Source organism: Pipistrellus hanaki (genome assembly GCF_964339955.1).
Source record: "Pipistrellus hanaki genome assembly, chromosome: 7".
NCBI lineage: Eukaryota > Metazoa > Chordata > Mammalia > Chiroptera > Vespertilionidae > Pipistrellus > Pipistrellus hanaki.
The window spans coordinates 73,934,865-73,947,207 of record NC_140509.1 but is presented as its reverse complement, the minus strand read 5'-3'; the positions used below and the strand labels follow the sequence as shown (position 1 = coordinate 73,947,207).

The 12,343-nt window shown below is 38.9% G+C and overlaps 1 protein-coding gene across 1 annotated transcript in view; it reads left to right on the top strand.

Annotated features, from left to right (window-relative positions):
- Nucleotides 1-4,390: 4,390 nt before the first annotated feature.
- Nucleotides 4,391-12,343, top strand: part of NCOA7 (nuclear receptor coactivator 7) — a 111,698-nt gene continuing 103,745 nt past the window's right edge. Inside the window, exon 1 of the mRNA XM_084889611.1 lies at nucleotides 4,391-4,600. The gene's annotated coding sequence lies outside the window, so the exon portion shown is untranslated. The remainder of the gene's footprint in view (nucleotides 4,601-12,343) is intronic.

The following is a 12,343-nucleotide window of genomic DNA, read 5'->3' as shown; positions in this document are numbered from 1 at the left end:
ATGGAAGGGGGCCAAATGTTTGCCATTGCAAAACTGTGACTTTTGGGATATTGATTTTAAGCTGGTTATTAAGAAACAAACAAAAAAAAAAACTCAGAAAGAAACCTTTGCCCTTACGGGTTTGGCTCAGTGGACAGAGCGTCAGCCTTTGGACTGAAGGATCCCAGGTTTGATTCTGGTCAAGAGCATGTACCTTGGTTGCAGGCACATCCCCAGTAGGGGGTGTGTAGGAGGCAGCTGATTAATGTTTCTCTCTCATCAATGTTTCTAACTCTATCCCTCTTCCTTCCTCTCTGTAAAAAAAAATCAATAAAATATATTTTTGTAAAAAAGAAAGAAACCTTTGACCCTCATCCTTTCCTTTCTCACTAAGTCAGATGGAATGACCTACTCCAAGAAGAGAATCCTATATAATAAAGAGGTAATATGCAAATTGACCATCACCCCCACACACAAGATGGCTGGCAGGGGAGGGCAGTTGTAAGCAATCAGACTGGCAGGGGAGGGCAGTTTGGGGGTACTGGCATGCAGGGGAGGGCAGGGGAAGGCAGTTGGGGGCAATCAGGCTGGCAGGGGAGTGGTTAGGGGTGATTAGGCTGGCAGGCAGGCAAGCGGTTGGGAGCCAGCAGACCAAGACTGTGAGAGGGATGTCCAACCGCTGGTCCCAGATTGGAGAAGATGCAAGCTGGGCTAAGGGACACCTCTCCCCACTTCCCTAGTGCACAAATTTTGTGTACTGGGCCTCTAGTCTTAACATAATCACCGTAGCATTAGAGAGAAAGGTTCCAGGCCCACCCCATTGTTTCTGGGTTGCCTAGCAATAATTTGCCTACCCACTTGTATTTCACTCTTCCTCAGATCCCTGTAAATTCCATGTTTCCTTCAAAATCTCAGACCCCAGTTCTCAGACCCCAAAATCTCAGACCCCAAAACCTCAGTTCCTTTCTCCTTTGTCCATAATGGCATATAAACCTCAACTACCCAATGTGTCCCACCATATCTTATGACACCCCAACATGTACATCCATAATAAACTTTGTAGAATTTTCCCCACAAATTTGATAATTAGCCCAGGTAGAAAAATTTAGAAGGTGAGGAAAAATATTTATTTAAGCCCTCACATTATTCTCTCCTCTCTCTCTTTTTTATTTTTATTTTTAAAATATATTTTATTGATTTTTTGCAGAGAGAAAGAGAGAGGGATAGAGTTAGAAACATCGATGAGAGAGAATCATCAATCAGCTGCCTTTTGCACACCCCCTATTGGGGATGCCCTTGCCTGGAATTGAACCCAGGACCTTTCAGTCCACAGGCCGACGCTCTATCCACTGAGCCAAACCGGTCCCGGCCTCTCTCTCTCTCTCTCTCTCTCTCTCTCTCTCTCTCTCTCTCTTTCTCTCTCTCTCTTTTATTTTTTTCTCTCTCTTTTTAAGATACCATGCTTTATGTTTCTGATTTTCAAAAGCAATGATTTTTAGTCTGATTCAAAATATATACAATTTTTTGAGTCATGTTTCTTAAAAAAAAATCATAAATCTAATGAATATGGCTGAGATTGAAATTATATTATTGAATTTAAATAATACCCTACACCATAAAAAACAAAACAAAACAAAACAAAACAAAAAACTACCTAATCACACATAGGTGAGCAGAGCTGTGCCACTACCGAGCACTTAGGGCAGAATCTTCCTTGTATACTAATGAAGCTATTGACTCGTCAGTGACCCGGCATGGCTGTGAGATGCTGCTGTACCCACCCTCCTTTCTGGGGCTCCCTCATGCTCCCCATTTGAGATGAAGACAAATCCTTCACCTCAAGCTACAAGGCTGTGTAAGATCAGTCCCTGGACCACTTGTTAGGCTCCTCTTCACCTTCCTTTGCTATCTCTGACGTCCCATCAGCCATCCTGGCTTTCTTTCAGTCCTTGGTATTCCCCTTTCTCTTTCCTGCTACAAAGTATTGCACACATTTCTTCTATTTAGAATGCTCGTTTCCCTCTTTTATACCTAGGTAACTCCTTCATTTTTCAGATCTCTACAGATCTAACAACACCAACCAGTTCAAAATCTTACTGTGGAATTACCCGAACCACATACATCTTCTTCACAGAAGAATTTTTCAATTGCAACTTAAATGTGTCATTATATGACTACCATCTGAGTCTCCGCCACTACACTGAAGCAACTGATAATGATTAGGTTTTGCTCACCATTAATGTCCAGAGCCTCTTTGCCTTTGTCTCAACTCATTTTAGTGGATGTTGCTTAAGTGAATGAATACCTGAATGCACGGCTGGCTGATGAGAAATGAACGAATAAATGTCATTTGCTGGACTTATGTACTAGTTGCGTTGAATTGATTTGAATTTTCCCTCCAAATTTAATCTGATAGCACAGTATATACACAAGTCAAATCAAGTATGATTAATGAAGTGAGAAGAAAGAGGCCTAGAGAGGGAAAAAATCTCCTGCTGCTTATTTATGACTACAATAAACTGGATTGTAACTCTACCCAACATTTACAAAGTATGGGTGATTTGGATTAAATGCGTTTGAATGAGACACGTGAGGCTACGATGCCACCTTGTGGTTTATTTTTACATTTATTATTTCTAACCTGACAAGCACCATTATAAACTATTCAATAGACAAGAGTAGAATTTTGCTCAGCTAAATAATGCTTGCATGTCATTATCCCAGACAGCTTATTCAAACATTATCATTCATTTCTTCTTGATTTTATTTTAATTAAATAATAAATTGGTAGAGAAAATAGTGTAACCTATATATACATCATGACTAATCAAATGAGAATTAACACCTGTGTACCCACCACCCAGATTAGTGCTACTGGTACTTTAAAAGACACCTTTATGCCTCTTGAAAATTCTTTCTCCATGTTCTCCATTAACCAGGAATAACTACTATCTTGTTTTCATTTATAGTTAATATCTATGATATGTCAAGAAACAATATTTTTAATTTAGCATTTTAAAACTTCATATAAAACGGGACTATCCTGTTCTGATTTGCTTTTTTATTTTTTATGTTTATTGTTGATAATATTACAGATATCTCACATTCCCCGACCCGCTTTACTCCCCTCCTCCCAGCCCATGATGCAAAACAGGTATAATCCCTCCTAAAATAATTTTCCTCCTGTTATTAGTGAAACATAGCTCACGATTAAACAAAAACTTCAAAAAATTAATCCAGATTGTCTTCAAAAGCTGGAAAATGCGGTTTTAGAAGTGGTTTCGCATGTTTTTGGACAAATGTATTGAGAGGACTTTAGAATCCCGGAAGAGAGCAGGAAGTATGAAGTCCAAGCAAGAGCCTGGACTCCAGAGAAGAATCAGGGATCTTTATGATATTTTCCAATGTAAATAGTGCCTACACGTAGGTGTGACATATTTTAAACCTTAGATCAAATAACTCTTAAATACGAATTGAACTTTTGTGATTGATAAAAATAGCAACAAGTATAAGAAGATAAAGGCATCTTCCCTGACCGGGAATCGAACCCGGGCCGCGGCGGTGAGAGCGCCGAATCCTAACCACTAGACCACCAGGGAACCTGCTAGCATACTTTCCTAAATCGTACTTGCTTCTTTAATATGCAAACCTGCCCAATAGACAGCAAGACTGTTGTCTGCAGGCTCCGCCCCACTTCCGTCCCGTCCTCGCTCAGTCTCCGAAACTAGGGCATAGTCTCCGCCCCAGCGGAGCTCCGCAGCGGCTCCTAAATAATAATAATAATTATTATTATCATCATCATTATAATAAACGGACCTTCCAAATCTCTCCCGATGCTGGAAAAGACGTGCTGAAATTGCTTTCCAATTACGTAACATGTCAACATCTACACCCACACAAATGTTAAAGTAGGGCTCAGAACCTTGTTTTCTTAATCATCTTGCTCTTTCTAAACGTAACCTCTGTCTGTCTTTCTCTCCACGGCAGATGTTAAGTCCCACTAAACAGTTTAAGGAGTCTGAGGATGGAAAGCCACCGGCGAAGCCTGCGCTTGGTAGAGCTGGTGCGGTACCGCACACATCCTTGGCACAGTGCATAGGCTCTATGCTCCGTCAATGTGGCTGATAAAGGGCCGTGAGGCCTGTAGACGCGTGGTTTTCTATAAAATATACATATATATTCGGGAGTCAGCTAAGAGACCTGTGGGTGGTGCCTGGTGCAGAACCAGGGCATCTGCAACTGAATCCAAATAAACCCTCCAAACCCATTGTTTCCGTTATCCTCCTGTTTTGCAAACAGGGTTAATAACATCTGGGCCGTTGCTTCGCCTCTCAGCGTTTTGGGCCAAACTCGGCCAGGAAATGATGTCATTGCCAAGTGAGTCAAGAGATCTTACAGCCCACCCTGGATTCAGAAACGCTCCTGAAATACGAGCAGAAGGCAACAGGATGCAACTCAGCTTTGAAAGTGCCAGCCGTTACAGTCAAATGGAACCCAAGGGACCCTGCTGCCGCTCGAGAGGCAAGAAGGCTTAAGTAAAACAGATATAAATTTGTAATGAACTCGCTCGCAACCTCCGGTGCCAGTGTCAATAGCTGTCATCCATCACCGCAGGAGTCAGGTGAGCCTGTGCTTGCATATCGTCTCCTGTTTCCAGCAACTCAGAGATTCTTGATAAAATGTATTTAAAATAAATTGATTAGTACTTTATTTATTAGTACTAATAAGTCCTATTCATCTTCCATGGAAACAGGACAATGAATAGGACTTATTAGTACTAATAAATAAAGATGGTAAAATCGGGAGAAACTTTTAAACTTTATTATGTTTTATATGAGACACACATCCTCTATCACACAAGGAAGTTTCAGGAAATCGAGTTCAGTAGATGGAGCCTTCACCTCTCAGTGAAGAGTCACCAGAATTTAACATCAGAGTTTCCGTGTTTAAAACAAAAACAAAAACAAAAACGGAGGGGACCCCTGAGGTAACATTTATTTATAACATTACATAAGTTTCAGGTGTACAATGTTATAATTCAATACCTGCACACACGATAGCATATCTAGTCTTGAATAAAAAGATAAAATAGATATTACATTTAAATTAGGCTTTAATAGGTAGAGTTACAATATTGTACAAAAGGCATAAAAGGCGACAGTGAAAACTGCCATCCCTCTCTTTCATTCCTGTTTTCCTTCCCGGAGGTAACCAGTGTTAACACTTTCTCCTGTATCCTTCTAGACATAGTCCATGCCTATACAATATCTATTTCCCTTTTGCTCTTTTTTAAAAAAATATATTTTATTGATTTTTTACAGAGGAGGAAAGAGGGATAGAGAGCTAGAAACATAGATGAGAGAGAAACATCAACCAGCTGCCTCTTGCACACCCACTACTGGGGGTGTGCCGGCAACCAATGTACATGCCCTTGACCGGAATCGAACCTGGGACACTTCAGTCCGCAGACCAGCGCTCTACAACTGAGCCAAACCGGTTTCGGCCCTTTTGCTCTTTTTATCTTAAAACATTTCAAACCTATAGAACATTATAAGTATAGGACCATGAACACACGTATACCCTTCATCCTAGACCTGTACTATCCAATTTAGTAGCATCAGAGACACATTATATTGTGCATTGAAATGTGACTAGAACAAGTTTATATTCTATAAGTGTTGAAGGCATAGTGGCCTTATTCTGGAAAAAAAAAAAAGGTAAAATATCTTAATATTTTTACCTTGATTACATTTTAAAATAATTTAATATATTGAGTTAAAATATTATTACAATTAATTTAATTATTTTATTATTTAAAATGTAGTTACTAGAATACAATATTTAAAATTATATATGTGGTTTGCATTTTATTTCTATTTTACAGTACTGATATAGTTGCCAATTGTTATTATTTTGCCATATTTTTTTCTCTGTATCTTTTTTTCTGAAGCAATTGAGGTTGGTTGCAGATATCATGATATTTTACCTCTAAATACTTTATCATATATTTTCTAAAAACAATATGTTTATAACTTAGTATATTATTGATATACTATTATTTTACAGTTAATCAAATTTTCCCCTTGTCCTGATAACACTTTTTATACTTTTTCTTTTTATTCAGGATCCACTTAAGGATCATATGTTACATTTTTTTTTTTAATATATCTATTGATTTCAGAGAGAAAGAGAGAGGGAAAGAGATATAGAATTATCAATGATGAGAGAGAATCATTAACCAGTTGCCTCCTGCATGCCCCACACTGGGGATCAACCCTGCAACCCAGGAATGTGCCCTAACTGGGAATGGAATAGTGATCTCCTGGTTCATAGGTCAGCACTCAACCACTGAGCTACACCAGCCGGGCATTTATTGCATTTGGTTGTTGTGTTTCTGTAGTCTCCTTCCTTTCACCTGAAATAACTCCCCAATCTTCTTCCTTTTTAAAACAACAATAACAACAACAACATTGACCTTTTTGAATAGTAGAGATTTGCTTCAGAAATTACATCAAAATGCACATAATGCTGGTGGATGGTATTATCTGCCATGTAAATGTGGTAGGGAGAAAAATGGTGCCCATGGAGGTGTCCCTGTCCTCCCAAATCCAAGAACTTTACTTCACCTGGCAGTATAAATTTCACAGATGTGATTAAATTAAGGATTTTGAGACAGAAGAGATTATCCTGCATCATCTGGATGGGCCCCAAACATCATATGGGTCCTTCTAAGTGAAGGAGAGAGGCAGAAGAGGCAGAGTCCCAGGGCTGGGGTCTGAGGAAGACTCAGCCTGCCTTTGCTGGCTTTGAGGATGGAGGGAAGGGATCATGAGCCAAGGACTGTACGGAGGTGCTCTCTAGAAGCTGGAAAATGCAAGGAAAGCAGAGTCTCTCCTGGAGTTTCCAGAAAGAAACCAGCCCTGCCAATACCTACTAGTAGATTTTAGCCTGGTAAGACATGTCAGATTTCTGGACTATGGAACTATAAGATAATAAATTTGTTGTTTTAAGTCTCTACGTTTGTGGTAATTTTTCACAACAGCAATAGGAAACTAATACAGGAAGTTTGGTCATTTGATTAAGGTGCCTGTCATATTTCTCCACTGTAAAGTCATCATTTATACCTGTAATTAATAAATATTTTAAAAAGCAAACACCACCCAGGGTAGAACTACTTTTGAAAAATGTATGAATCTTTTCTGTTCCTAAGTAAACTTTCACACAATAGTTTCCACATCCACTGGTAATCTTGGCCTGAGTCAATTACTATGGTGATTACAAAATGGTGATATTTTAATGTCATCATTCCATGTAAAGAACTTTCTTTTCTCTCCTTCCTTTTTTTATTCTCTATTTAAGCTTTAAATATCAGTTTGGACTCATATTCTTTTCCTGTTTTGTGTCAGAGAGGAAGAGAGAGGGAGAGAGATGGAAGCATTAATGATGGGAGAGAATCATGAAAGGCTGCCTCCTGCAGGCCCTACAATCCTGCATGTGCCCTGACCTCCTGACTCATGAGTCAATGCTCAACCACTGCGTCACTCCAGCTGGGCTTTGTGGGTGTTTTTATTCATTGTGTTATAATCTATTGCTATCATTACTCATAATTCTTAAATTATCCCCAATTTGGCAGGAGTCCCTTTAAGCTGTCTCTTGTATTTTTTTGACACATCCCTATAAATTTTGAGTACTTCTTTAATTTGTGGCACAAAATGGTCCAGGCACACCCTGTACTTTACTGATTGAATTAGGAAAAGTTAACATCTTTATACATATACATTTTTTTTAATTTCCTTTATTTTCCCACAAAGAATGATATACTCTATATACTCTTCTATAACCTTTTATTACTATCTTCTGAAGCATGCCCATTCTTATTAGTTTTCTCATTTTTTTATAACTGTGTGTTATTTCATTGTATAAATATTTTATTAAAGCAGTTGTTTTTTTTTTAAAAAAATCATTGGTCATTTAGATTATTTCCAATCTTTTGCCATTATCAAAGTAGTACAATGAATGATCTTCACCTGACATAGTTTAACAATTAGTTTTTATTAATTTGGCCACAAGTGACTCAGATTATAGAGTGCCAATATTGGATTTGAAAATGTCATTATATATTGGAGGAAAACCATGACATCCAATTCAATTTTAGTTATAATTTATTGACAACTTTATTTTCAATATGATTTCAACCTGACTTAACCTAACCTTCTGTTCATTAATTTGTTCATTCACTGTATAAATATTTATTGGCTATCTAATATGTATTAGGTGCTACGTTAGGCACCAAAGACATCAAGATGAACAAAATAGGATCCCTGACCTTGAAGTTTCGTCTGGTGGGGTTCAATTAAACAAGCAATTACAGTAGAGTAGTGGGTAGTAAAAGAAATGTGTGTGTAGTAAAAGGCTATATGCTAATAAGTTTGTTTACTAGATTAAAAACTCCTCATCACTCATACTTGCTGACTGGAATGTAAAATGATTCAGTCTCTCTGGAAAATAGCTTGGCAGTTTCTTATAAAACTGAACATGCTGGGACCATATGACCCAGCAATCCTAGTCTTGGGCATTTATCCCAGAGAAATGAAAACTTATGTTCACACAAAAATCTGTACTTGAATGTGTATAGCAGCTTTATTCATAATATCCCCAAACTGGAAACAATCAAAATGTCATTCAGTGGGTGCATAAACTGTGGGACATCCATACCATAGAATATTTATCCAAAATAGGACATCCATACCATAGAATATTTATCCAAACTATTAATATGCATAACAAGTTGGATGCATTCCATGGAAATTATGCTGAGGGGGGTGGAAATAGCCAATCTAAGAGGTTATATACTGGATGATTCCACTTATACAGCATTTCTGAAAGTATAGAGATGGGAATAAATAAGTGATTGACAGGAACTAGATGTATTGGGCGGCGGAGGGATGTGACTGTAAAGGGTTAGGTTGTGGGTGCTTTGCAGTGAGAGAACAGTACAGCATCTTTTTAATTTTTTTTCAAAATATATTTTATTGATTTTTTTTACAGAGAGGGAGAGGGATAGAGAGTTAGAAACATCGATCAGCTGTCTCCTGCAAACTCTCTATTGGGGATGTGCCCACAACCAAGGTACATGCCCTTGACTGGAATCAAAACTGGGACCTTTCAGTCTGCAGGCCGATGCTCTATCCAAAGAGTCAAACCAGCAGGGCCATTGCTGCATCTTATTGTGGAGGTGGGAGAAGACTATACAGATGAGAAGATTGCATAGAAACATATGCGTACGTGCGCACACACAATGTATATGCAGAACTGGTGACATCTGAATATGCTATAAAGATTGTACAGGTGTCAATTTCCTGGTGTTGACATTGCACTGTAGTGATGCAAGATGTTACCGTTGGGAGACAACTAGAGCAGTGGGGGTGGGGGGAAAACTCAGGACATCCCTACATATTTTTTACAACTTTTTGTGAATCTCTAATTATTTCCTTCAAAAAACTTCCTTTTCAGTTTATTGCACTATAAATTTCGTTCACCCAATCCAAACAATCACTTCCTAATGTCACTTTGAGTTTAGGGATTCGTTTCAGAATTTTAAATTATATTTTAGCACCAATGTCTTAGCACCAGCTTATTGGAATAAGTTTTTCAGAAAATGTAAAAAATATGTGATGAATTCTCAAGCTACTGAACAAACTATTCTTAGCAGAAAAAGCACAGCAGAAACTATCCAAGAACACACACTTTAAATTTATTGTAAATAAGAGAAAAGGGCAAATTTATTGGGCTTAATCCAAATAATTTTCCATAAATTCTGTGTGCTGACAGGCCATTTCTCTGTACATCAGTATTTCTTTCTCAATACACTGGTAGGCTACTCCTTTCCAGTGATAAGGAAATTTCTACTTCTTCTTTGGACTTTATAACAAGCCAAGAGAAGCACCAAACCTTGGCCCATTCACCAAAAGACCTAGCTACATTATACTAAAAACTATGATTTGCTGGATCTGTAGTGTACTAAGACTTCCCAAATTATTTTATGCATTATGTCTTATCTCCCAATTAAAATTTCACCTCTATTTAGAACAGTACTATTGGAAGAATTGTCTGCAATAATATGTTCTATTTTGTTCTGTCCAAAAGAACAGTCATGAGCCATGTGTGGTTCTTCAGCACTTGAAATATGGCTACTGGCATAAAAACATATTAAATTTAAATAGCCACATGTAACTAAATAGTAAACACCATACTGAGTGGCACAGATCTAGAAGGAAATGAAATGGCTTTATTTCTTCTGATTTCTACACAAAGACAAAGCCTAGACAAATCAGTAAGTGTTGAGTTAATGAAATAGAATAAGTAAAGAATCTTTAAGAAGGACTTTCTGCCGAAACCAGTTTGGCTCAGTGGTAGAGCATCGGTCTGCGGACTGAAAGGTACCAGGTTCGATTCTGGTCAAGGGCATGTACATCGGTTGTGGACACATCCCCGGTAGGGGGTGTGCAAGAGGCAGCTGGTCGATGTTTCTCTCTCATCGACATTTCTAGCTCTCTATCCCTCTCTCCTCCTCTCTGAAAAAATCAATAAAATATATTAAAAGAAGAAAAAAAAAAAAGGACTTTCCCCACTATCTAAGCTAGGGAGCAGAGATCTTTATTATCACTTGCACTTTCACTATAATAAAATCCTATACAGTAAAAGACTCATATGCAAATTGAGCAAATAGTGGAATGACCTGCAGAACAGCCTGCAGAACAAATGGTCACTATGATGTGTACTGACCACCAGGAGCTGCCCCCTGGTGGTTAGTGTGTGTGTTCCCACAGGGAGAGCGCTGCTCAGCCAGAAGCTAGGCTCAAGGCTGGGGAGTACAGTGGTGGTGCCCCCGCCCCCCAGTGCTAAGGAGCAGTGAGGAGCAGCAAGAAGGCTGGTGGTAAAGAGTGAGGGGTCTCAGACTTCAAAAAGGATGTCTGATTGCCCACTTACAGGTCCCAAACTGCTAGAGGACACAGGCCAGGCTGAGGGACCATCCCCCCTCCAGTGCACAAATTTCGTGCACTGGGCCTCTAGTGTTATAATAAACATATGATACAGCCTGCAGTCATAGAGGTGCTCATGAAGATAGTAAAGAGGATCCTTAGCTTACATGCAATGTTTTGGAAAGGCTGACAAACATTTTATAACTGATGGTTACTTCTACTAAAATATAGGGGTGGGCAAAAGTAGTTGCACTGTGACATTCTTTTGAGTTAATAAAACTATTGTAATAATCATAACTGGTATGTCTTTTCCATAGAAACCACTGTGAACCTATTTTTGCCCAACTCTGTGGATACTCATATCTTTGGCTAATAAAAAAGATCACTACTTGACTTGTTTCTTGATAGAACATTGGATCCATAGGGAGAAAAACAAAAGGGAACTTTTGGTGGGGGGAAAGGGAGTCTAGAATTGCAACTCAATGAACATTTCCTGCAGAAACTATGTTCTAAGGCAGATATCTTTATAAATATTGTGTTTTAAAAAATATATATTTTATTGATTTTTTTACAGAGAGAAAGAGAGAGGGATAGAGAGATAGAAACATCGATGATAGAAAAATATTGACCAGCTGCCTCCTGCACAGCCCTCAGTGGGGTAACCAGTGTACATGCCCTTGACCGGAATCGAACCTGGGATCCCTCAGTCCGCAGACCGAGACTCTACCCACTGATCCAAACTGGTTTCGGCAATACTGTTAAACAACTGCTAAATTCTCACTAAGTGACTTCAGTATATACATACACATTCCTATAACCCAGTTGTTTTGAGGGCAAAACATAATTAATAATAGGTATCTCTTAAAAAATAAATGGGGCTCTAGATCAGCTGGAGTCCCTGGAAGTGGCCCAGTCATGGGCTTATGGCCCCTGAGCCCAGAGGGGTGGGACGCCTCCCCTGCTCAGGCCAGGACCACCGCTTTGCTTAAAGGAACACACCTCAAAAAGTCTTAGGGATTTTATCACAATTTGTACTGCTATGGAACAATTTTCGTCTGCCTTTTAACAATCTTTTATTTAAAAACACTGGCCACAGCCCAGGCCGGTTTGGCTCAGTGGATAGAGCATCAGCCTGCAGACTGAAGGGTTTCAGGTTCGATTCTGGTCAAGAGCATGTACTTTGGTTGCAGGCACATCCCCAGTAGGGGGTGTGCAGGAGGCAGCTGATCGATGTTTCCAACTCTCTATCCCTCTTCCTTCCTCTTTATAAAAAAAAAAAAATCAATAAAATATATTAAAAATAAAAAATAAAACCACTGGCCACAGTAAATTCAGCCTTCTGTCCTTCCCAGCCTTTGCATTTCATGGGGTGACCCATCAGC